Consider the following 24,785-nt stretch of genomic DNA (forward strand, 5'->3'; position numbering starts at 1 on the left):
CAATCATGATGTACACCCACAGTCTGTGTGCATGTTGTGTCTCTGATGTTTGTGGTTCCATGTGCCCAAAGGGAGACAGTGTCCACCATGTGCTTTGTGCATCAACATTTATGCTATGTGTGTGTGTGTATCTCAGGGACATCAATGTATGGCCTGCAGAGACCACAAGGGCCACTATCTGTGGGACTCATGATTAGTTGTGGGATGTACATGATACACCATGTCATTACAGTGCACATGTGGCAATACAGGGACCATGGCTATCTCCTGGACATGGAGTTGTGATGCCTGTGAAACATCAGTCCTTACTTGTCACTGTGTTGTGTGTTTTGAACGTGACAACAGTACATAGGTACTGTGCCACAGCCCAATGATTTGCCATTGCACTCCATGGAACTCCTGTACACATGTCTCATTGATATGTGAGATGATGGGCATCAAGATGATATAGGTGTCCATACCCAACAGCACAAACCTCAGTTCATTGTGTATTGCTTTGATGTATCATGTGATTTTTTTGCAAGGTCATTGCCACATGGGTAGAGGAATGTAAAATCTCACTTTACCCATCTTTGTACTGCAGGGCACCAGCTGTCCATAGACCGTTCCCTGACCTTGAAACCATGGTGGAACGCAACAGCATCCAACGGTACCGCTTCACCAGGACACAGATTGATGACTTGGCGGAGCAGTTGGCGCCACATCTGCTACCTGGCCGGACATACCTTACAGCACTGACCTCAAAGGCGAAGGTGATGGCAGCCCTGCACTTCTTTGCCACCTGTACCTTTTAACACACTGTGGCTACTTTTTTTTTTAAAGAGTTTTATATAGCGCAAACTTAACCCAAATCGGGTATCGGAGTGCTTTACATTGCACAAGTTACGTTACATGAGGTCACTCATTCATTTTTGCTAGGCACGAGGAGATTAAGTGATTTGCCCAGAATCAAAGTATGTTTTGGCGTCATTACCGAGACTCGAAATCAGTTCCCCAGGTCCGATGTCGAGCGCCCTAGCCGCTAGACCAACTCTTCTCCCCAGCTACTGCTAGTGGGATGTCACAAACTATGAAGCTGTGTGCTTCGTGATGTCTTGGAGGGGATGTTTCATTTCCTTGACTTGTACATCAGGTTTCTTATCCCTGGTGAACTCACAGACATAAAGGATGCTTTTTATAGACTGGGGAGGATGCCGAACGTCATTGGATCAATTGATGGTACACAAGTGGCACTGATACCACCACGGGCACATGAGCAGACATACCAGAACAGGAAACATTTCCACTCCATCAATGCTCTGGTGGTATGTCTGGCGGACATGTGTGTCACACGTGTGTGTACGTTTCCCTGGTTCTGCGCACGATGCCTACATCATGAGGAGGAGTCGCATACCGTTGATGATGTCACAGATGCCAAACCAGCGTGCCTGGCTTGTTGGTGTGTACGGTTTACCATTGAGTGTATTTGGCAATGTCGTCTCCCACCCCCTTACAATACTCAACTAATGTGCAATTCTTTGTATGTAGGTGACTCTGGATACCCCAACATGCCGTGGCTGCTGACACTCCGTAGGAACCCTGTGACAGCAGCCGAGATGCGCTACAATGAGGCACATGGTCGAACCAGGAGAGTGATTGAGAGTACCTTTGGTCTCCTGAAAAGCTGCTTCCGCTGCCTGGACAAGACCGGAGGGGCCCTCCCATATGAGCCTGCAAAGGTGTGCAAGATCATCATAGTATGCTGCATGCTACACAACATGGCAGTGCGGAAGAAGGTGCCTCTCATACAGGATGGCGATTACCAACATCCCCCACCTGTGGAGGATCCTGGCCTGGGCCACGAGGCCAGTGATGATGATGATGAGGGTGACGTCCGCACACAGCTCATCAACAACTTCTTCAGCTGAATGTGAGTTCACAGGGTTGTTATGTCAATGTCCTGAGTTAACCTGAGATGTGTTTGTGCAGCTCAGTTGCTGTTTGAGTTTGTCCGTTTGTTACTTGACTGGATGCGTGCAGTGAGGAGTCCTGTCAGATGGTCTGTAGTCCACAATAGTGTCGATATGCTAACTTGTTACTGAGTAGGTTTCTTGTGACATGTTTTGGCCATGTGTATTGCATTTCCATCCTGTTCGGGTGTGCTTCTGACTGTGTCTTATGTCTGTCCTTCCCAAGGTACTTTGCCTGTTGCTTGGTCAACTCTGACACCCAACAACCAGAATCCAATGCCAGGGTGGAACTTCTAGTGTCCCATCATGTGATGTACTACACACCCCTGAAGCTCGATATGATGATACTTGGTGAACTGTGTGCCCACTGTCAGGTGGAATTACCTTGCTACTGTTGTGTAATAAACTTGTTGCTGATGTGTAATGAACCTGTGCTTCACTTAGTCATGTGTGTTGTCTGTCTTCACACATCTGACTGACATTTGGTTTCCTCACCTATGGGCTTGTTAGCTCTGACTGTGGATAGGTGTGGTGTCTGTGCATTCCACCGTATATCTGGCAAACATCTTTGTAGGCAATGTGTCACATGTCCATGGTGAGTATGTGTTGTGGTGCCCTATTGGTGTGCCTCTCTCATATGTGTCACATCAACATGAGTCACATAGCGGTAATGACATTGCTGTAGTAGTTAGCATGCACTGTGTACTTTGGCATTTCATCAGCGCCATGACACATACCAAGTTTGAATCACAACATTGGCAAGTATAGTGTAATGGTGAGTTTATTTGCATACATGTGTGGAAATAGTGCTGTACATAAGGTTTAGAATCCAAAGTTCACAGATGAGTTTGAAGTCTTGGTAGATGAAATGTCCGGAGTGAAGTCCACATTCATCTCCTACATTAGAACAACATGGACCCTCCATGTCATGTTGGGGAGTTGTGTCATGTGCAACAAGGTGAGTGCTTTGCACACAAAGGCCAATATCCAAAACAGGTCCTGGGTTCCTGGGGGATGGCATGGACATCTGTGGCTCACTTGTCCTTCTTTGGATGACCCCTCTTCTTCTTCTGGGGGGGATCCTCAAGTGCAGGTGTCGGCAGAGCATCTGACTCTCCCCCAGATTCATCCTCTCTCTCTGTGGCATTTGCAGATGTTGCAGCAACAGATGTTGTGGGCACACAGGGAGGTGTGGACATATTTCTGCTGATCTGGTGGAGACAAGTCGATATATCGATATGCACCGCAGTAAGTTAGTCCCACTTGGCCTCCATGCGTGCATGATGGCCATCCTGCTCTTGTTGCATGTCCTTGAGGATCCCCACTACCTGGCTGAATCCTCCGGTGCTATCCTGGTACGCATCTATGATGCATACCAGTTGGGGGTCCTCATGCAGTCCAGGCCCCTCTGCAGGCCATGACCTCTGCCTAACACCCCTCCCTCCACCCCTAGCCACACGGACAGGAGATGTAGTGGCACGCGCAGGTGACCCTGGGCCACCTTGGGTGTTGCTACTGGTGTCATTGTCCGTAACTTCCTGGGTGGCCGGTTGCCCTGTGCTGTTTGCATTCTGTGTTGTAGGTCTGTCCGTGTTGGCGGGGGTGCTAGGTCTGTGACCAGATGTTGTTGGCGTGGCTGCAGAGGGTACAGATGTTTGTGATGCTGGGGCTGCATGATGACTCACTCCAGAGGTGCCAGGTTTTTGTTCGTCATCCAGAGAGGACAGAGCCAGATCCACACCAGAGAGCTTATCCTCCGCCAGAGTCTGAGACAGGGACTCCTCTTCTCTTGCTGCTGTTTCCCCTGCACCACCTGTGTTTGGAAGAGACCGACATTGTCCGTTATGTTACTACAGGCATCAATGGTTAACCTGTGTATTTTGCAAAGGGGAGGGAGGAAGAGGTACTGATACATTCAGCTTGCAATGGGTAGTACTAACAATGAAGGAGGGGGGAATGGATCACTCATCCTGTGCAACCATGGTATTTACATATTTTCATTCCTTACTAAATACCCTCATATACGTACACAGGAATGGGGCGGTACATCTTGTTTCGTCACCTCAGTGTACTGTAGCAGCATTTTTTTTGGGTCACCATTATTGCAAATTTGCCTGGAGGTAGACTGGCTGCTTTCCCAGTAGTGTCCAGAGGAGAAATAGGCTCTAGGATCACATGGGGCTGCAACATGTTGACCAACAGTGAATGACCCTGGTGCGGTGGATCGGTAGCTGGATCCACACACGCAACACCTTTGTTTGCAACTTCATACATCATAATGTTCACCATTTTTACTTTGCCTTTGGGTGATGTGAGTGATTTTGACTCACAGCACTTGAGCACAGACACACACTTTCATTTTTCATCTCTGGACACTACTGGGAAACCAGCCACTTTACCTCCAGGTGGAGGCACAGCATATTTGCAACAATGGGGAGCCAATGATGATGCTGCTACAGTACACTGATGCGGAAAGCATGATATTCCGCACTACACATGTGTACGTATGTGAGGTTTTCAATGGAGGCAACACAATACGTAATGACTCAGGTTGCACAGGACGAGTGAACCATTCCCCCCTCCCTGATTGCTATAAAAATGGTTCATATACATGACATTTGCAACGAGACGTCAGGATACATGCCTGTACACTGCATTGTTTTCAGTCATCACAGACAGAGATTGATATTGTTGTAGCACATTGTCCTGCCAACATGAAGCCTTTCAATGTGCATGTTGATGTGTGTGCATGCCCAGCTCATGGATGGGTTTCGATGTACATGGCCATTGGTACTCAAGGGCCATCAGGTGGCTGACCCAGGAGTGTAATCCCTGTTAACATTTGACTCTGCTTCCCTGTGAGGGTGTGTGCCTGTGCTGACAAGATGGCTGTGACACAAAAGGATGGACTGAGGGCAAGTTTAACGAGGTCCAGCGTACGTGCCCAAGGGACTGTATTTTCGCACTAGGTACGGAGTTCCTCTAGGATATTTAGATGATAGGTTGTAAGGACCAAGAAAGGGGTCCCGAAGGAGACCATAGATGTATGTGAAGAGAAGGAAGGTGGAGGGAGGGGAATCTCCCTTGTGGAACTAGTACTCTCACACACCTAGCAAGCTAGGTGTCATGCTTCATCATTTGAGTATGCCCCTCGTCAGGTCGGTGCTGCAATACCTGACGGGCACCCGGAACCGGGGCTCTTTATCGGGGATCTTCTGTTCCTGCCGGTTGGTGCAGTGGGGGTGAGGGGCCTAGTATGTGTAGATGTGAGGGGAGTGAGTATAAAATAGGTCAGTTAGTCCTATTCTTATCCTTTATTCTATAGGTAAACTGCCTAGTAAAAAGGGGTGGAGAGGGGCTGTACCTAGTCGCAATGTGTCTAGATATAGAGGCCCTACTCTCAAAAGATCAACATGTTTCGTGTCATAATAGTCAGGAGGATCTGGATACTTCTTCAGGATCTGAGTGTTTTACTATCTCCACAGGTAAGTAAGTGTAAAACTACATACCCCCTTTGTTCTCATGGTAGACCTAAAGGTGGGATAAAAACAACATGTAAGGAAGGGTACAATACGTTCCAATAAAAATGTTCCAATAAAAATACCCTTGAATGAAGTCACCATTATTGGCTTGGTCAGCATTCATATGAAACCTATTTAGATTAAATTCCTACTTCAACTTCAAGTATACACCTAAGCGGATCTCTTAAACCATGTGTTCACTATACTAATGGGGCTTTATAATAGTGGCTCGAAGTGATCAGAAATGCATGCAGTGTGCATGGTGAAAAAGCTTTAAAACCAATAGTCAGGACAAAACGGTCATAGAACTCACCTATACTGTATGCAACATTGTTTGCAACAGTGCCCGGCGGTATAAAAAGAGACTCCAAATGAGCCCTAATCAAAAAAGGGGTAGACAATTGCTGCAAGGATTATCATGGCTGCAAGAATGGCTTGTAATCAATTAAGTCATGGGATCTAGGAGCAAAGGAGCGCAACAGCGTCGGCCTCACGATTGTTAGTCTCAGCAGCGTGGTATGCTCAACCCGGAAGCCGCCAAGTGGACAAGTCAGGAGCCCGTCTCAATGTGGTAAATAATTTAATATTACCTTGTCTTAGAATTTCTATATTAGTAAATACTTAAAAATTAAGTAAAGAGAGGAGTCCGTGGTGACCCCTCTGGCGCTTTCAGAAGTGGTCGCTCCCCCACAAGAGCTCCTGCCTGGTATCGTACTGCGCTCCCTGCCTCCCACTCTAACTTTGCCAAAAGCTGCATAGCGCCTCATAATTGATTAGCGCTATAGCGCGAGTGCCTCTAGATCGCTATTACACCATTTTGCATCGCTTTTAATAGTATTACCGCTGCGCTGTGCCTGAAGCCCGCATTATTTGTCTATTAATTGCATTGAGTGTGTCTGTTTGCATACTGTATACTGTACTGCACGCCGCATTTCCTTATTAGTCTGCAGCCATTATTGTGCATTTGGTGACCCTGCCTACCTCGAGTTTACGCGAGGGCCGCCATCTTCATTGTTGTTGTTGCCTCGTAGCACCTCCTCCACAGCCCGCCCCGCCTCCCAGCTGACCCTCCTTCCCACGGACTACACCTCTTGCTCCTAGCCTCGCTAGCGCTGTGACCCCTCTGGCGCTTTCAGAAGTGGTCGCTCCCCCACAAGAGCTCCTGCCTGGTATCGTACTGCGCTCCCTGCCTCCTACTCTAACTTTGCCAAAAGCTGCATAGCGCCTCATAATTGATTAGCGCTATAGCGCGAGTGCCTCTAGATCGCTATTACACCATTTTGCATCGCTTTTAATAGTATTACCGCTGCGCTGTGCCTGAAGCCCGCATTATTTGTCTATTAATTGCATTGAGTGTGTCTGTTTGCATACTGTATACTGTACTGCACGCCGCATTTCCTTATTAGTCTGCAGCCATTATTGTGCATTTGGTGACCCTGCCTACCTCGAGTTTACGCGAGGGCCGCCATCTTCATTGTTGTTGTTGCCTCGTAGCACCTCCTCCACAGCCCGCCCCGCCTCCCAGCTGACCCTCCTTCCCACAGACTACACCTCTCGCTCCTAGCCTCGCTAGCGCTGTGACCCCTCTGGCGCTTTCAGAAGTGGTCGCTCCCCCACAAGAGCTCCTGCCTGGTATCGTACTGCGCTCCCTGCCTCCTACTCTAACTTTGCCAAAAGCTGCATAGCGCCTCATAATTGATTAGCGCTATAGCGCGAGTGCCTCTAGATCGCTATTACACCATTTTGCATCGCTTTTAATAGTATTACCGCTGCGCTGTGCCTGAAGCCCGCATTATTTGTCTATTAATTGCATTGAGTGTGTCTGTTTGCATACTGTATACTGTACTGCACGCCGCATTTCCTTATTAGTCTGCAGCCATTATTGTGCATTTGGTGACCCTGCCTACCTCGAGTTTACGCGAGGGCCGCCATCTTCATTGTTGTTGTTGCCTCGTAGCACCTCCTCCACAGCCCGCCCCGCCTCCCAGCTGACCCTCCTTCCCACGGACTACACCTCTTGCTCCTAGCCTCGCTAGCGCTGTGACCCCTCTGGCGCTTTCAGAAGTGGTCGCTCCCCCACAAGAGCTCCTGCCTGGTATCGTACTGCGCTCCCTGCCTCCTACTCTAACTTTGCCAAAAGCTGCATAGCGCCTCATAATTGATTAGCGCTATAGCGCGAGTGCCTCTAGATCGCTATTACACCATTTTGCATCGCTTTTAATAGTATTACCGCTGCGCTGTGCCTGAAGCCCGCATTATTTGTCTATTAATTGCATTGAGTGTGTCTGTTTGCATACTGTATACTGTACTGCACGCCGCATTTCCTTATTAGTCTGCAGCCATTATTGTGCATTTGGTGACCCTGCCTACCTCGAGTTTACGCGAGGGCCGCCATCTTCATTGTTGTTGTTGCCTCGTAGCACCTCCTCCACAGCCCGCCCCGCCCCGCCTCCCAGCTGACCCTCCTTCCCACGGACTACACCTCTCGCTCCTAGCCTCGCTAGCGCTGTGACCCCTCTGGCGCTTTCAGAAGTGGTCGCTCCCCCACAAGAGCTCCTGCCTGGTATCGTACTGCGCTCCCTGCCTCCTACTCTAACTTTGCCAAAAGCTGCATAGCGCCTCATAATTGATTAGCGCTATAGCGCGAGTGCCTCTAGATCGCTATTACACCATTTTGCATCGCTTTTAATAGTATTACCGCTGCGCTGTGCCTGAAGCCCGCATTATTTGTCTATTAATTGCATTGAGTGTGTCTGTTTGCATACTGTATACTGTACTGCACGCCGCATTTCCTTATTAGTCTGCAGCCATTATTGTGCATTTGGTGACCCTGCCTACCTCGAGTTTACGCGAGGGCCGCCATCTTCATTGTTGTTGTTGCCTCGTAGCACCTCCTCCACAGCCCGCCTCGCCTCCCAGCTGACCCTCCTTCACCCCTCCCCTTCCACCATCCACATATGACAGTTGCTCTTGCGCGCAGCGTTCACGCGCAGCGACCGCGCCCAATCCGCGCCGAAGGTGCGCCAAAGGTAAGCCCGTCTACGCCCGTCCGTCCCTGGACCGCGCCCAGCGCCAAACCCCCTGGCCCCCGTACCTCCCTCCCCTCCCGCATTACGTACGATACCACCACCCTCCTAGCCCTTGACCCCGGCCGTCCCCCCAACTGCGTCCAAGCCGCTCCTGGACACATCCACGGACCCTTTTCCTGCTACTCCTGCAAGTTCGACGGCACCAAGAACAACTCCTCATCTACGAACACACAACAGATATCCGACCCCAACCACCTACAATGCATCCAGCTCAACACCCGCTCGGTCCACAGGCACGCCATCGACCTCTGGAATCTACTAGACACCATCTCTCCAGACGTCGCCTTCCTAACAGAAACATGGATGAACGCCTCATCAGCCCCAGACATCACCATTGCCATCCCGGAAGGCTATAAGATCATTCGCAAGGACCGTACCGGCCACACAGGAGGAGGCATCGCTATCGTCCATAAGAAATCCATCCGCATCTCAACCAGTTCAGACGTCAATCTCGCCAACACTGAACACCTTCACTTCCAGATCCACATCGACCCCAAGACCACACTCAGAGGCACCCTCCTCTACAGGCCACCAGGACCCCGCGCACAATTTAGTGAAGACATCACGGACTTCATCACTCCACACGCGCTCCCCTCCGAGGATTACATCCTTTTGGGAGACCTCAACTTTCACCTTGAAAAGAACAACGACCGCAACACCACCACCCTTTTGGACAACCTCGCCAACCTTGGACTTAAACAACTTGTCACTACCCCCACCCACATCGCAGGTCACACACTCGACCCTATCTTCACCTCCAGCAAACATGTCTCCTTCAGCCACACCACAGCCCTCCTTTGGACTGACCACAGCTGCGTTCACTTTACCTACAACAAGTCCACTTCCAACAACAACCCCCAACCCACTCTGCGAAGAAACTGGAACAAAATCACCATCGACCAGATCTCCTCATCGCTTCTTCAAAACCCCCCCGCCCACTCCTCAAACCCCGACCAAGCAGCCACTAACCTCACCCAATGGTTATCCAACAGCGCCGACATCCTAGCACCACTGAAAAAACGACATATCAAACTAGGCAGCAAGAAGGCCTCCTGGTTCAATGACGATCTTAAGAAATCCAAGAAACTATGTCGCTCCCTTGAGAAGGCCTGGAAAAAAGACCCAAACACCAGCACCAAGGACGCCTTCAAAAACGCCACCCGCATACACCACCAACTGATCCGGAATGCCAAGAAAGCCGCTTTTAAGGACCGACTAGATAGCAAAGCCCACAACAGCAAGGAACTATTCAACATCGTCAAGGAATTCACCAACCCCTCAGCCAACTCCAACGACATCACCCCCTCTCAAGCCCTCTGCGACTCCCTAGCCTCATTCTTCCACAACAAAATTGCAGACATCCACAACAGCTTCGACAACCGACCCGAAGACCAACCCACCCAACCCTCTGCAGGACCCCCACCCCCCTTGAACATCCTCAATGACTGGAACCCAATCTCCACTGAGGACACCATCCGTCTGATGAACTCTATCCACTCAGGATCCCCCACAGACCCATGCCCTCACCACATCTTTAACAAAGCAGACTCCATTATAGCACCGCACCTCCGAGACGTCATCAACTGCTCCCTCAACTCCGCAACCTTCCCGGAAAGTTGGAAACACGCAGAACTCAGCGCCCTTCTGAAAAAACCCACAGCTGACCCCACCGAACTCAAAAACTACCGCCCCATCTCGCTCCTTCCATTCCCGGCCAAAGTCATCGAGAAAGCGGTAAAATCAACCAGCTCGCCGCCTTCCTCGAAACCAACAAATCCCTCGACTCCTCACAGTCCGGCTTCCGAGCCAAACACAGCACTGAAACCGCCCTCATCGCAGCAACAGACGACATTCGAACTCTACTGGACAATGGAGACACAGTCGCCCTCATCCTCCTCGACCTCTCCGCAGCCTTCGACACAGTCTGTCACAGCACCCTTTTACAGCGCCTCAGAAACGTCGGAATCCAAGGAAAAGCTCTTGAATGGATCACCTCGTTCCTCACCGGAAGAACCCAGAGAGTCCGCCTCCCACCATTCAAGTCAGAGGCCACTGAAGTCATCTGCGGCGTACCACAAGGATCCTCACTCAGCCCCACCCTCTTCAACGTATATATGAGCCCCCTCGCGACCATCGCACGCCAACACAACCTCAACATCATCTCCTACGCTGATGACACTCAACTGATCCTCTCACTCACCAAAGACCCAAACACCGCCAAAACCAACCTGCATGAAGGAATGAAAGAAGTAGCCGTATGGATGAAGCACAGCCGTCTGAAACTGAACTCCGACAAAACAGAAGTCCTCATCCTAGGCACCTCCCCCTCCGCCTGGGATGACTCTTGGTGGCCAGAGGCCCTTGGAAAAGCACCCATCCCGACGGACCACGCACGGAACCTGGGCGTCATCCTGGATTCCTCACTCTCGATGAACAGACAAGTCAACGCCGTTTCTTCATCTTGCTTCAACATTCTTCGCATGCTCAAAAAAACATTTCGCTGGATCCCCACTGAAACTAGAAAAACGGTCACCCACGCACTGGTCACGAGCCGCCTGGACTACGGAAACACCCTATACGCCGGTCCCACCGCAAAACTCCAGAAAAAACTCCAACGCATCCAGAACGCTTCAGCCAGGCTCATATTAGACATCCCGCGTAAAGAACACATCTCTGGTCACCTGAAAAACCTCCACTGGCTCCCCGTCAATAAGAGAATTACTTTCCGCCTCCTAACCCACGCACACAAAGCACTTTACGAAATTGGACCCGAATGCCTCAACACACGACTGTCCTTCTACACCCCCTCCCGCCAGCTACGATCCTCCAACCAAGCCCTTGCCACTGTACCTCGCATCAACAAAACCACCATGGGAGGCAGATCCTTCTCCTACCTGGCAGCTAAAACCTGGAACTCACTTCCCACTCACCTTCGCCTTACTCAGAACCACCTAACATTCAGAAAGCAACTTAAAACATGGATATTCGACAAGTAATTCCCCACCCTCCTTCAAGCGCCTTGAGACCCTCTGGGTATGTAGCGCGCTATATAAATCTTTTGACTTGACTTGACTTGTGGTATTCGAGTAAAGAAGGGTTTATTCAATAACTTGAGTTAAGGGAGAGCTCCAGCACCAAGCGGGTACAGGAGTGGTCTGAAGTTTCATGCACATAGTAGGATATTTATACATATCCAATCAGTAGGCAAAAGAAAGAAAAAGGAAGTGATAAGCAGAAGTGACAAGCAGTAATTTCAAACAAGATGTGTCAAGGTATGGGTGTCTCTTGTGTCTCGTGAGAGTGCATGTGGTGTGTTGAAATGTGTTCCCTTCAGTTGAAGGTCCTTCCTTAGTGTCAAAAAGCTCTTTCAGTTGAAGACCCTTTCTCAACCGGGGGTTATTTCTGGCTTAGAGTCAAGAACAGGAACGGTCTCTTAAAACAGGAACTATCTCGCAGGTTCTCGGAATTGGCCGAACCACAAGAATGTGTGGTCAATGAACGGAGGGGCCAGGTGCAGGGTGTCTTGCTCGAGGGCCTGGAGACAAAATGGATGACACGCGCAAATATGGGTACTTGTCTGAATCAAAATGGCAGACAGGCAGTGAAAGGGAAACGATGGGCATAACTGCAAATATTAATTTCCTCATTCCCTCCTGGCCCCAGAGTGTACCTGTATCTATATTTCAATTTGCATGAGATTGTTCATGCATTCCTGTAGCATAATTGTTTCATTTTCTTTCTGCTGGATATGGGGTTTAGGAATGCAGCTTGTAGCGCATAGCCCGCACAGGGCAGGGCCACATTGGATGCAAAGGCAGCATCCAGTTATCACCAGGAATATTATGCCTGCTGCTGACAGCAGTTTCCATCCCCAGGATGATACTATTGTCCAAAACCAGTCAGACAAGGTCCAAGTGCCAGGTTCTTGGTGTAGACTGGCGGCTATCTTGTGTAATTTTGTTATAGCCGTATATACAGACGGAGAGGAATAAAGACACAGCAGCTAGAGCCGATAATTCTACAGGCTCCGCCCCTGTCAACCAGGATGACGTCAAGGACAAGGCGGTTTTGGAGAGCAACCAATCTTATGGCAGACTGTTCCTGGGTCAAGTTCCCCAGAGCAGACGCTGTCTGATTTACAACAGCCTCCAAGGTCCTTGTCAACTTGCGTATGAGCTTGCTGTTCAGCACAGGGCCGATAAAGAAAAAGAATCCTTTGTTGAAGTTTGTATATTGGTCTAATGTAGTTTCCGTGTGATCAATCCCAGAGATATCGATCATTCTTTTGTGTCTAACATGGAGTACTAGGAGGTCTCTGTGGTAAGTGGATGGGGCCACAAAGACAGGAGGTAGCAGAAATGCTATATAGCACATTCCCCCCCAGTTGAAGGGCAGCCGCACATAGGCCGTTTGCCCGCAGATGAAATAGGTATGGCGAGATGCGAGAAATGATGATTTTCCCTTGTCATCAAAGCTCACAGTGGTATGGCAGTCACTGTGTCCTAATGAGACAGGGCCATTTTTCCGGATGCACAGGTGCCCTTTTACTGTTGAGACCGAGATGGAAGGGGGACCAGCATCCTTTTTAGGTTTGGTATTTAATATCTGGTAGGACATGGTCACGTTCCCCTGTTTGTATTCTTCACTTTCTAGGGCCGTACCCGCCGCCTGAGGATCTCCATCCTCATTCTGGTACCAGACAGCATTAAGGACCTTATTTAAGTCCCCCCAAGGCCACCCATTCTTGCATGAATTTTTTTCATCAGGGCAAGTGGTGGGGGTAGTCCTGTCGGCTGTTATTAGGGCGAACCAGGCCTCGCAAGTTCCATTGTAGGAAAACGGGAAGGGGAAGAGAGGCATCCCTCCCTTCTTCTGATGAGGCGGGAGGCGGCCACATATCCAGCAATCTGTGGTATTGCTAGCCTGATGCGTATAGTGTAGCATCTGTATAAAGGTATTGTCCCGGAGGGCTAGCCTATGAGCTAGTTGAGGAGGGGGCAGTTCGTGGTACGTGTGTTCCTGAGTGTTGTTAAGTGCATGAGGGGTATGTGGTGCTGGCGGGAAAACAATGTGGAGGGCCCAACCGAGATACGTCATGATTGTCATCAAGAAAAACAGTTTGATCAAACATATGATAGGTCCGCTATGCAATTTCTTAACATTCTTCTTTAGGCACCTATTTTTTTCTTTTTCCCACATAGTCAGAGTCTCTGAGTCTGCTCCCATGCTCCAACCGCTTCACCATGAGACCTGTGTCCGTGGGCTTAAATAGCCAGAACCCGGGTGGCGGACCTCAGTTTTGATTTGTATTCCTGTTGTGGGGTCTGTTCCAAGGGCAATGAGGATTGTTCAGTCACAGTGTCACTGGATTTGGCGATATCGCTGGCAAAAGAGTCTATTTCTCCAAAGTATCTTTTACAATGGCTGGCATGTAGCCAGCCTTTTCGTCCCTCGATCTTGACGGCAGTCCGCGTAGTTAAGAGGACCAACTTCGGCTCCTTCCACCTGGGCTGGAGGGGATTTGTCCTGTCAAAATTCCGGACTGAGACCCAGACCCCGGGTCGGATGGTGTGCTGGCTTTGTCTGGGAAGGCTGCAGCCACCTGTGAACGACAAGAATGGAGTGCAGACATCAAGGAAGCCAGGTAATCAGTCAATATTCTGCTATCTACATCAGTAATAGATTTTGGTCTAGGAACTCCCCACACGTTTGGTGGTCTACCGAAAACCATTTCAAATGGTGCTAATCCTATTCGGGAGTGGGGTACCATTCGCATATAGAACAGGGCTACTGGCAAGGCAGTCATCCAATCTACGCCCTTTTCTGCTGTAATTTTGGCTAACTTAGTTTTAAGAGTCTGATTGTGTCTTTCTACCAATCCTGCTGCCTGGGGGTGTCTCACGCAGTGAAACTTCCAAGTATATCCTAATAGAAGGGAGACATGTTTCATTAGCTCGGAAGAGACAGGTTGGCCATTGCCTGAATATATGACTCTTGGCAACCCATAACGGGGGAAGTACTCTCTTACTAGAACCTTAGCAGTCGTTGTGGCGGTATAGTCAGGGACGGGATAAGCTTCAGTCCACCTTGTTAACGCGCACACCACCACCAGTACATATTTTTAACCTCTACATCTCTCCATCTGAATATAGTCCATCTGGAGAGCTTTGAATGGATGGTCAGGGGGTTGGAATCCACCCTGCTCCACCTTTGTGCCTTTACCTGGGTTGAACTAGTTACAAATCATGCATGTTTTTACTTTTTGTTTGGCTGCAGCTCTCAAATGTTTGTTATGCCATATGTTCTGTATGCTATCTAACATTGCTTTTACTCCCAGATGCGCTGGTCCATGTATGGTGTTTATTATAACCTGAAACATAGCATCCGGTAGTAGCCATACTGCTCTCTCGGGTGTCATCCAACCCTGGTCTGTAAGGACCCCTCCTTTTTCCTTACATTCTAGCAGTTCCTGTAGTGTGGTGTGACTTTGGACATCCTGGATGTGAGAAAAGGGGTCTCGTATTGCGTATTGGCAGTGTAGTATATTCAATTCTGTGTTCGCCGCCAGTTTGGCTGCATTGTCTGCGAAATCATTTCCTTTCGATATTTCATCTGTTCCTTTTGTGTGGGCCTTACATTTCAGCATGGCTATTTTTGTTGGTAACTGGCTAGCCTCCAAGAGGGGAGTGATGAGGGCAGCATGTTGTATTTTGGACCCATGTGATGTGAGAAATCCCCTCTCCCTCCATAATGTGCCGAAATTGTGTACAACCCCGAAAGCGTATTGTGAGTCAGTGTAGATGTTAACTGATTTTCCTTTTGTTAAGTGACATGCTTGTGTTAGTGCTACTAGTTCGACTGCTTGTGCTGACAGTATCTCTATTTTGTGTGCTTCCAAAGTATTTATACCATTTGTGACGGCATAAGCTGCTGCTAGTTCTCCAGTGGGGAGTCTCATGCCAGAACCATCAACAAAAAGTGTCATCTCTGCCTCAGAAAGGGGTGTATCTTGTAAATCTGGTCTAGGTGTGGTCACTAAATCAATTGTATCAATACAATCGTGAAGTTGTTCAGCAGAAGAGGTAAGTGCCAACAGTGTTACTGGGTTTAAAATGTTGCATCGTCGGATCTCAATGTGTGGCTGAAAAAGTGTCATCTCGTATCCTGTGAGTCTGGCTATTGTCAGATGTTGTGTTTGTGTTCTGTTTAGGAGAAGTTCAACAGCATGTGGAACCTGGACTACCAGATGGTGTCCTAGTACGATAGTGTCACTCTGTCTAATGGCTTGTGCTGTGGCAGCCACTGATTTGAGGCATGCAGGGAGTGCTTAGGCCACCGGATCTAATGTACTGGAAAAATAACCACATGATCTATGCCTGTCTGCCTGAAGTTGGGTCAGGACCTTCAGGGCTGTACCTGAGCTTTCGGTTACAAATAAGGTACAATATTTGTTGTAATCAGGTGTTGCTAACACTGAGGCTTGACACATAGCCTTTTTCAGAGACTGAAAAGCTTGTGTGTGTTCATCCGTCCAGGGTAATTTTGGGGTGGCGCCAGCCTCAAGTGTAGTCAGCTGCACTAATGGTTTAGCAATGAGGGCAAATTGCGGGATCCACTGTCTACAATATGAGGTAAGACCAACAAAGGCTCGGACTTGTTTCTGTGTTGTTGGCTGTGGCATTTGTTGTATAAGTTGGATGCGTTCCTGTGTAAGCTGCCTACCCTCCTTTGACAGCAAGTGCCCTAAGTAGGCCACTTGCTGCAAACCAAATTGGAGCTTACCAGGGGAAACTTTATGGCCATTCTCAGCTAAGAATTTTAGTACCAGCAATGATGCTTTAGCGCATGCTGGATCAGATCTGGCCGTAATGAGGATGTCATCAACATATTGCAACAATGCAGTGTCAGGGGGCATTTCAATAGTATCCAATTGTCTTTTTAACGCTTGGCTATATACACTTGGGCTTTCGGTGAAACCTTGGGGAGCTCTCGTAAACTGGAAGCTTCGTCCTTGTAGGGAGAAGCCGAAAAGGTATTGGCTGTCTGGGTGAATGGGTATACTGAAGAATGCGTTTTTTAAGTCAATTACAGTAAAATGTGTCGCTTCTGCATCTATGGCTGTGAGTAACGTGGAGATGTCTGGGACCACGGGGTGTTGGGGAATGACACATTTATTAAGTTCTCTCAAATCCACCACTAGTCTATAGACAGGGGTTTTTCCCAGTTCCACTTTTTTATGAACCGCTAAAACTGGGGAATTACAAATATTAGAAATCGTTTCTTTAACCACACCTGACTGTATTAGATCTTGAATTAACGCTTTTTCAGCTTGAGGTGGAATTTTGTATTGTCTTATGCGTGACAGTTGGGCTCCCTCCTTCAGTGTAACCTTGTGAGGTGTTATTTCCATACACCCTACTGTGGTGGAATCAGTAGCCCAAAGGGTGTGTGGAAAATCTTTCAAACGTTCGTCTAATTCTCTACTGGTGTAGTGGCCTTTAAAATCTCGTAGAAATAATCTAACATCTTTAGGTGAGCAAACAATAACAGCTCCCAGTTCTTTCAATGTCTTAATACCAAGCAAATTTTCTGGACATGATTTTGTCAATATAATATCTGTAGTTGTCGTGAGGGGACCAACCTGCAAGGGCAGTGGTTTCGACGTGACGTTTCTCACAGGCTGTCCTGAGAAACCTAGGGATGGGGATTAGGGGCAGTTAGTCATCTTCTCTCCCTGGGCAACATCATGAAAAATCTGGGTAGTATTCAGTATAGCCATCATCTCCAATGTACATTTGGGTAATTTGTGCTGTCGGTGGAACTGGAGGTGCTGTAGTGCTTTGTGGGGCATTCTGTTTTGGCTGATATGGACGGGGCTGTGTCTTACCAGTGGCCAAATTGTGTTTTAAGACAGGACAGTCTTTAACGAAGTGTCCTGACTTTTTGCAATAATTACAAGTACCCTTCGCGTTTGTCTGGCTACCTGGTGTCTGTTGGCGCTGGGTTGCAGTCTGGGCTACTAATGCTTTCATCTTTGTGTCTTTCATGCGCTTCTTATCATTCTCGTCTTCATCCCTAATGCGGTTTTGATGGTATTGTAACATTTGTAACACCTGTGGCGGTGTATGGGATTGCCAAGTGCTTTCTACCTGGGGCCCACTCCAGAGTACGTGCCATTGCAGGATCCAGAGGAAGCATAGACAGCAGCATTGGTATCAGGGTTGTGGTCCTGTAGCATGTAGTGCAGGCAAGTGAGCTCCCTGGGGACCTGCCAGCCTTAAATCAGTGCTGCAGAGGCAGAATCTGTGACATTGATCCTTACTGATAGGCCTGACACGGTTGCATACTATGAATCTGTCCAATCCATGGAAATGTAAAACTCGTACACGTCTTCCGCATCGTTCAAAATTTCACCTTCATGACACCCTAGGATTGCAACATTGTTGTAGGCATCCAACTGAAATTCCAGCGCACGAATCGTACGATTTTTGAATTCGCGTCCGTCTCCATGAGAGCCCATTGCCAATTAGTGTGCACGGATCAGTAAACTGACTATACGGAGCGTATCTTTTGAAACCACACGCATCCTCCTCAATACGATTCAATGGGCTATGCGTGCGCACGTCTCGGTCCATGCCTGTACGACGCGTCTGCTTACAAGTCACCCGCGTCGGTTCAGATTGCAGTCAATGGCCAAGCCGTGCGCAAGTCTCGGTCCAGAACTGCACAACACGTCTCTGTAGAAGTCACCCGCGTCGAGTCACATTGCATACGTGTCGTACATGCATAAACTGAGCCGTGCGCACGCATAGCCAATTGTCTTCAATGTGAACCGACGCGGGTGACTGTAATGCATACGAATTGTGCAGTCAATGGACAAGCCGTGAGCACTACTCGGTCCATGCATGTACGGCGCATCTGCATAAAAGTCACCCACATCAGTTCACATTGGTGTGACTTTCAGACGGATTCCACACAGATTTCATTGCCATGGCCACACCTTCAACACCACAGCATGTCCCTCACTACATCCCATGGCATGTAAGGCTGCATCACCTGTGTGTGTATGGGGCAACATTTGTTTTCTTGTGTAGCACTTTAGTGCAGCCACTCCCAGGCGGGGGACGGGTTCATAGGGACAGAATACTTTTTGTGTTGTGCACCTCACCAATGTAATGTGCAACTGTTCACTTATGGGCATGAGTCATGGACACAGTAGCAGTTTGGAGATGTATATGACCTGTCACATACACCCTGAGTACAGGGTTGCATGGTATGTACGTCACAGCGAGACCCATGGCCACAATCATGATGTACACCCACAGTCTGTGTGCATGTTGTGTCTCTGATGTTTGTGGTTCCATGTGCCCAATGGGAGACAGTGTCCACCATGTGCTTCGTGCATCAACATTTATGCTATGTGTGTGTGTGTGTGTATCTCAGGGACATCCATGTATGGCCTGCAGAGACCACAAGGGCCACTATCTGTGGGACTCATGATTAGTTGTGGGATGTACATGATACACCATGTCATTACAGTGCACATGTGGCAATACAGGGACCATGGCTATCTCCTTGACATGGAGTTGTGATGCCTGTGAAACATCAGTCCTCACTTGTCACTGTGTTGTGTGTTTTGAACGTGACAACAGTACATAGGTACTGTGCCACAGCCCAATGATTTGCCATTGCACTCCATGGAACTCCTGTACACATGTCTCATTGATATGTGAGATGATGGGCATCACGATGATATAGGTGTCCATACCCAACAGCACAAACCTCAGTTCATTGTGTATTGCCTTGATGTATCATGTGATTTTTTTGCAAGGTCATTGCCACATGGGTAGAGGAATGTAAAATCTCACTTGCCCATCTTTGTACTGCAGGGCACCAGCTGTCTATAGACCGTTCCCTGACCTTGAAACCATGGTGGAACGCAACAGCATCCAACGGTACCGCTTCACCAGGACACAGATTGATGACTTGGCGGAGCAGTTGGCGCCACATCTGCTACCTGGCCGGACATACCTTACAGCACTGACCTCAAAGGCGAAGGTGATGGCAGCCCTGCACTTCTTTGCCACCTGTACCTTTTAACACACTGTGGCTACTTTTTTTTTTAAAGAGTTTTATATAGCGCAAACTTAACCCAAATCGGGTATCGGAGTGCTTTACATTGCACAAGTTACGTTACATGAGGTCACTCATTCATTTTTGCTAGGCACGAGGAGATTAAGTGATTTGCCCAGAATCACAGTATGTTTTGGCGTCATTACCGAGACTCGAAATCAGTTCCCCAGGTCCGATGTCGAGCGCCCTAGCCGCTAGACCAACTCTTCTCCCCAGCTACTGCTGGTGGGATGTCACAAACTATGAAGCTGTGTGCTTCGTGATGTCTTGGAGGGGATGTTTCATTTCCTTGACTTGTACATCAGGTTTCTTATCCCTGGTGAACTCACAGACATAAAGGATGCTTTTTATAGACTGGGGAGGATGCCGAACGTCATTGGATCAATTGATGGTACACAAGTGGCACTGATACCACCACGGGCACATGAGCAGACATACCAGAACAGGAAACATTTCCACTCCATCAATGATCTGGTGGTATGTCTGGCGGACATGTGTGTCACACGTGTGTGTACGTTTCCCTGGTTCTGCGCACGATGCCTACATCATGAGGAGGAGTCGCATACCGTTGATGATGTCACAGATGCCAAACCAGCGTGCCTGGCTTGTTGGTGTGTACGGTTTACCATTGAGTGTATTTGGCAATGTCGTCTCCCACCCCCTTACAATACTCAACTAATGTGCAATTCTTTGTATGTAGGTGACTCTGGATACCCCAACATGCCGTGGTTGCTGACACTCCGTAGGAACCTTGTGACAGCAGCCGAGATGCGCTACAATGAGGCACATGGTCGAACCAGGAGAGTGATTGAGAGTACCTTTGGTCTCCTGAAAAGCTGCTTCCGCTGCCTGGACAAGACCGGAGGGGCCCTCCCATATGAGCCTGCAAAGGTGTGCAAGATCATCATAGTATGCTGCATGCTACACAACATGGCAGTGCGGAAGAAGGTGCCTCTCATACAGGATGGCGATTACCAACATCCCCCACCTGTGGAGGATCCTGGCCTGGGCCACGAGGCCAGTGATGATGATGATGAGGGTGACGTCCGCACACAGCTCATCAACAACTTCTTCAGCTGAATGTGAGTTCACAGGGTTGTTATGTCAATGTCCTGAGTTAACCTGAGATGTGTTTGTGCAGCTCAGTTGCTGTTTGAGTTTGTCCGTTTGTTACTTGACTGGATGCGTGCAGTGATGAGTCCTGTCAGATGGTCTGTAGTCCACAATAGTGTCGATATGCTAACTTGTTACTGAGTAGGTTTCTTGTGACATGTTTTGGCCATGTGTATTGCATTTCCATCCTGTTCGGGTGTGCTTCTGACTGTGTCTTATGTCTGTCCTTCCCAAGGTACTTTGCCTGTTGCTTGGTCAACTCTGACACCCAACAACCAGAATCCAATGCCAGGGTGGAACTTCTAGTGTCCCATCATGTGATGTACTACACACCCCTGAAGCTCGATATGATGATACTTGGTGAACTGTGTGCCCACTGTCAGGTGGAATTACCTTGCTACTGTTGTGTAATAAACTTGTTGCTGATGTGTAATGAACCTGTGCTTCACTTAGTCATGTGTGTTGTCTGTCTTCACACATCTGACTGACATTTGGTTTCCTCACCTATGGGCTTGTTAGCTCTGACTGTGGATAGGTGTGGTGTCTGTGCATTCCACCGTATATCTGGCAAACATCTTTGTAGGCAATGTGTCACATGTCCATGGTGAGTATGTGTTGTGGTGCCCTATTGGTGTGTCTCTCTCATATGTGTCACATCAACATGAGTCACATAGCGGTAATGACATTGCTGTAGTAGTTAGCATGCACTGTGTACTTTGGCATTTCATCAGCGCCATGACACATACCAAGTTTGAATCACAACATTGGCAAGTATAGTGTAATGGTGAGTTTATTTGCATACATGTGTGGAAATAGTGCTGTACATAAGGTTTAGAATCCAAAGTTCACAGATGAGTTTGAAGTCTTGGTAGATGAAATGTCCGGAGTGAAGTCCACATTCATCTCCTACATTAGAACAACATGGACCCTCCATGTCATGTTGGGGAGTTGTGTCATGTGCAACAAGGTGAGTGCTTTGCACACAAAGGCCAATATCCAAAACAGGTCCTGGGTTCCTGGGGGATGGCATGGACATCTGTGGCTCACTTGTCCTTCTTTGGACGACCCCTCTTCTTCTTCTGGGGGGGATCCTCAAGTGCAGGTGTCGGCAGAGCATCTGACTCTCCCCCAGATTCATCCTCTCTCTCTGTGGCATTTGCAGAAGTTGCAGCAACAGATGTTGTGGGCACACAGGGAGGTGTGGACATATTTCTGCTGATCTGGTGGAGACAAGTCGATATATCGATATGCACCGCAGTAAGTTAGTCCCACTTGGCCTCCATGCGTGCATGATGGCCATCCTGCTCTTGTTGCATGTCCTTGAGGATCCCCACTACCTGGCTGAATCCTCCGGTGCTATCCTGGTACGCATCTATGATGCATACCAGTTGGGGGTCCTCATGCAGTCCAGGCCCCTCTGCAGGCCGTGACCTCTGCCTAACACCCCTCCCTCCACCCCTAGCCACACGGACAGGAGATGTAGTGGCACGCGCAGGTGACCCTGGGCCACCTTGGGTGTTGCTACTGGTGTCATTGTCCGTAACTTTCTGGGTGGCCGGTTGCCCTGTGCTGTTTGCATTCTGTGTCGTAGGTCTGTCCGTGTTGGCGGGGGTGCTAGGTCTGTGACCAGATGTTGTTGGCGTGGCTGCAGAGGGTACAGATGTTTGTGATGCTGGGGCTGCATGATGACTCACTCCAGAGGTGCCAGGTTTTTGTTCGTCATCCAGAGAGGACAGAGCCAGATCCACACCAGAGAGCTTATCCTCCGCCAGAGTCTGAGACAGGGACTCCTCTTCTCTTGCTGCTGTTTCCCCTGCACCACCTGTGTTTGGAAGAGACCGACATTGTCCGTTATGTTACTACAGGCATCAATGGTTAACCTGTGTATTTTGCAACGGGGAGGGAGGAAGAGGTACTGATACATTCAGCTTGCAATGGGTAGAACTAACAATGAAGGAGGGGGGAATGGATCACTCATCCTGTGCAACCATGGTATTTACATATTTTCATTCCTTACTAAATACCCTCATATACGTACACAGGAATGGGGCGGTACATCTTGTTTCGCCACCTCAGTGTACTGTAGCAGCATTTTTTTTGGGTCACCATTATTGCAAATTTGATGTGCCTCCACCTGGAGGTAGACTGGCTGCTTTCCCAGTAGTGTCCAGAGGAGAAATAGGCTCTAGGATCACATGGGGCTGCAACATGTTGACCAACAGTGAATGACCCTGGTGCGGTGGATCGGTAGCTGGATCCACACACGCAACACCTTTGTTTGCAACTTCATACATCATAATGTTCACCATTTTTACTTTGCCTTTGGGTGATGTGAGTGATTTTAACTCACAGCACTTGAGCACAGACACACACTTTAATTTTTCATCTCTGGACACTACTGGGAAACCAGCCACTTTACCTCCAGGTGGAGGCACAGCATATTTGCAACAATGGGGAGCCAATGATGATGCTGCTACAGTACACTGATGCGGAAAGCATGATATTCCGCACTACACATGTGTACGTATGTGAGGTTTTCAATGGAGGCAACACAATACGTAATGACTCAGGTTGCACAGGACGAGTGAACCATTCCCCCCTCCCTGATTGCTGTAAAAATGGTTCATATACATGACATTTGCAACGAGACGTCAGGATACATGCCTGTACACTGCATTGTTTTCAGTCATCACAGACAGAGATTGATATTGTTGTAGCACATTGTCCTGCCAACATGAAGCCTTTCAATGTGCATGTTGATATGTGTGCATGCCCAGCTCATGGATGGGTTTCGATGTACATGGCCATTGGTACTCAAGGGCCATCAGGTGGCTGACCCAGGAGTGTAATCCCTGTTAACATTTGACTCTGCTTCCCTGTGAGGGTGTGTGCCTGTGCTGACAAGATGGCTGTGACACAAAAGGATGGACTGAGGGCAAGTTTAACGAGGTCCAGCGTACGTGCCCAAGGGACTGTATTTTCACACTAGGTACGGAGTTCCTCTAGGATATTTAGATGATAGGTTGTAAGGACCAAGAAAGGGGTCCCGAAGGAGACCATAGATGTATGTGAAGAGAAGGAAGGTGGAGGGAGGGGAATCTCCCTTGTGGAACTAGTACTCTCACACACCTAGCAAGCTAGGTGTCATGCTTCATCATTTGAGTATGCCCCTCGTCAGGTCGGTACTGCAATACCTGACGGGCACCCGGAACCGGGGCTCTTTATCGGGGATCTTCTGTTCCTGCCGGTTGGTGCAGTGGGGGTAAGGGGCCTTGTATGTGTAGATGTGAGGGGAGTGAGTATAAAATAGGTCAGTTAGTCATATTCTTAACCTTTATTCTATAGGTAAACTGCCTAGTTAAAAGGGGTGGAGAGGGGCTGTACCTAGTCGCAATGTGTCTAGATATAGAGGCCCTACTCTCAAAAGATCAACATGTTTCGTGTCATAATAGTCAGGAGGATCTGGATACTTCTTCAGGATCTGAGTGTCTTACTATCTACACAGGTAAGTAAGTGTAAAACTACATACCCCCTTTGTTCTCATGGTAGACCTAAAGGTGGGATAAAAACAACATGTAAGGAAGGGTACAATACGTTCCAATAAAAATGTTCCAATAAAAATACCCTTGAATGAAGTCACCATTATTGGCTTGGTCAGCATTCATATGAAACCTATTTAGATAAAATTCCTACTTCAACTTCAAGTATACACCTAAGCGGAGCTCTTAAACCATGTGTTCACTATACTAATGGGGCTTTATAATAGTGGCTCGAAGTGATCAGAAATGCATGCAGTGTGCATGGTGAAAAAGCTTTAAAACCAATAGTCAGGACAAAACGGTCATAGAACTCACCTATACTGTATGCAACATTGTTTGCAACAGTGCCCGGCGGTATAAAAAGAGACTCCAAATGGGCCCTAATCAAAAAAGGGGTAGACAATTGCTGCAAGGATTATCATGGCTGCAAGAATGGCTTGT

This window comes from Lissotriton helveticus, chromosome 5_1 (genome assembly GCF_964261635.1).
Source record: "Lissotriton helveticus chromosome 5_1, aLisHel1.1, whole genome shotgun sequence".
Classification (NCBI taxonomy): domain Eukaryota; kingdom Metazoa; phylum Chordata; class Amphibia; order Caudata; family Salamandridae; genus Lissotriton; species Lissotriton helveticus.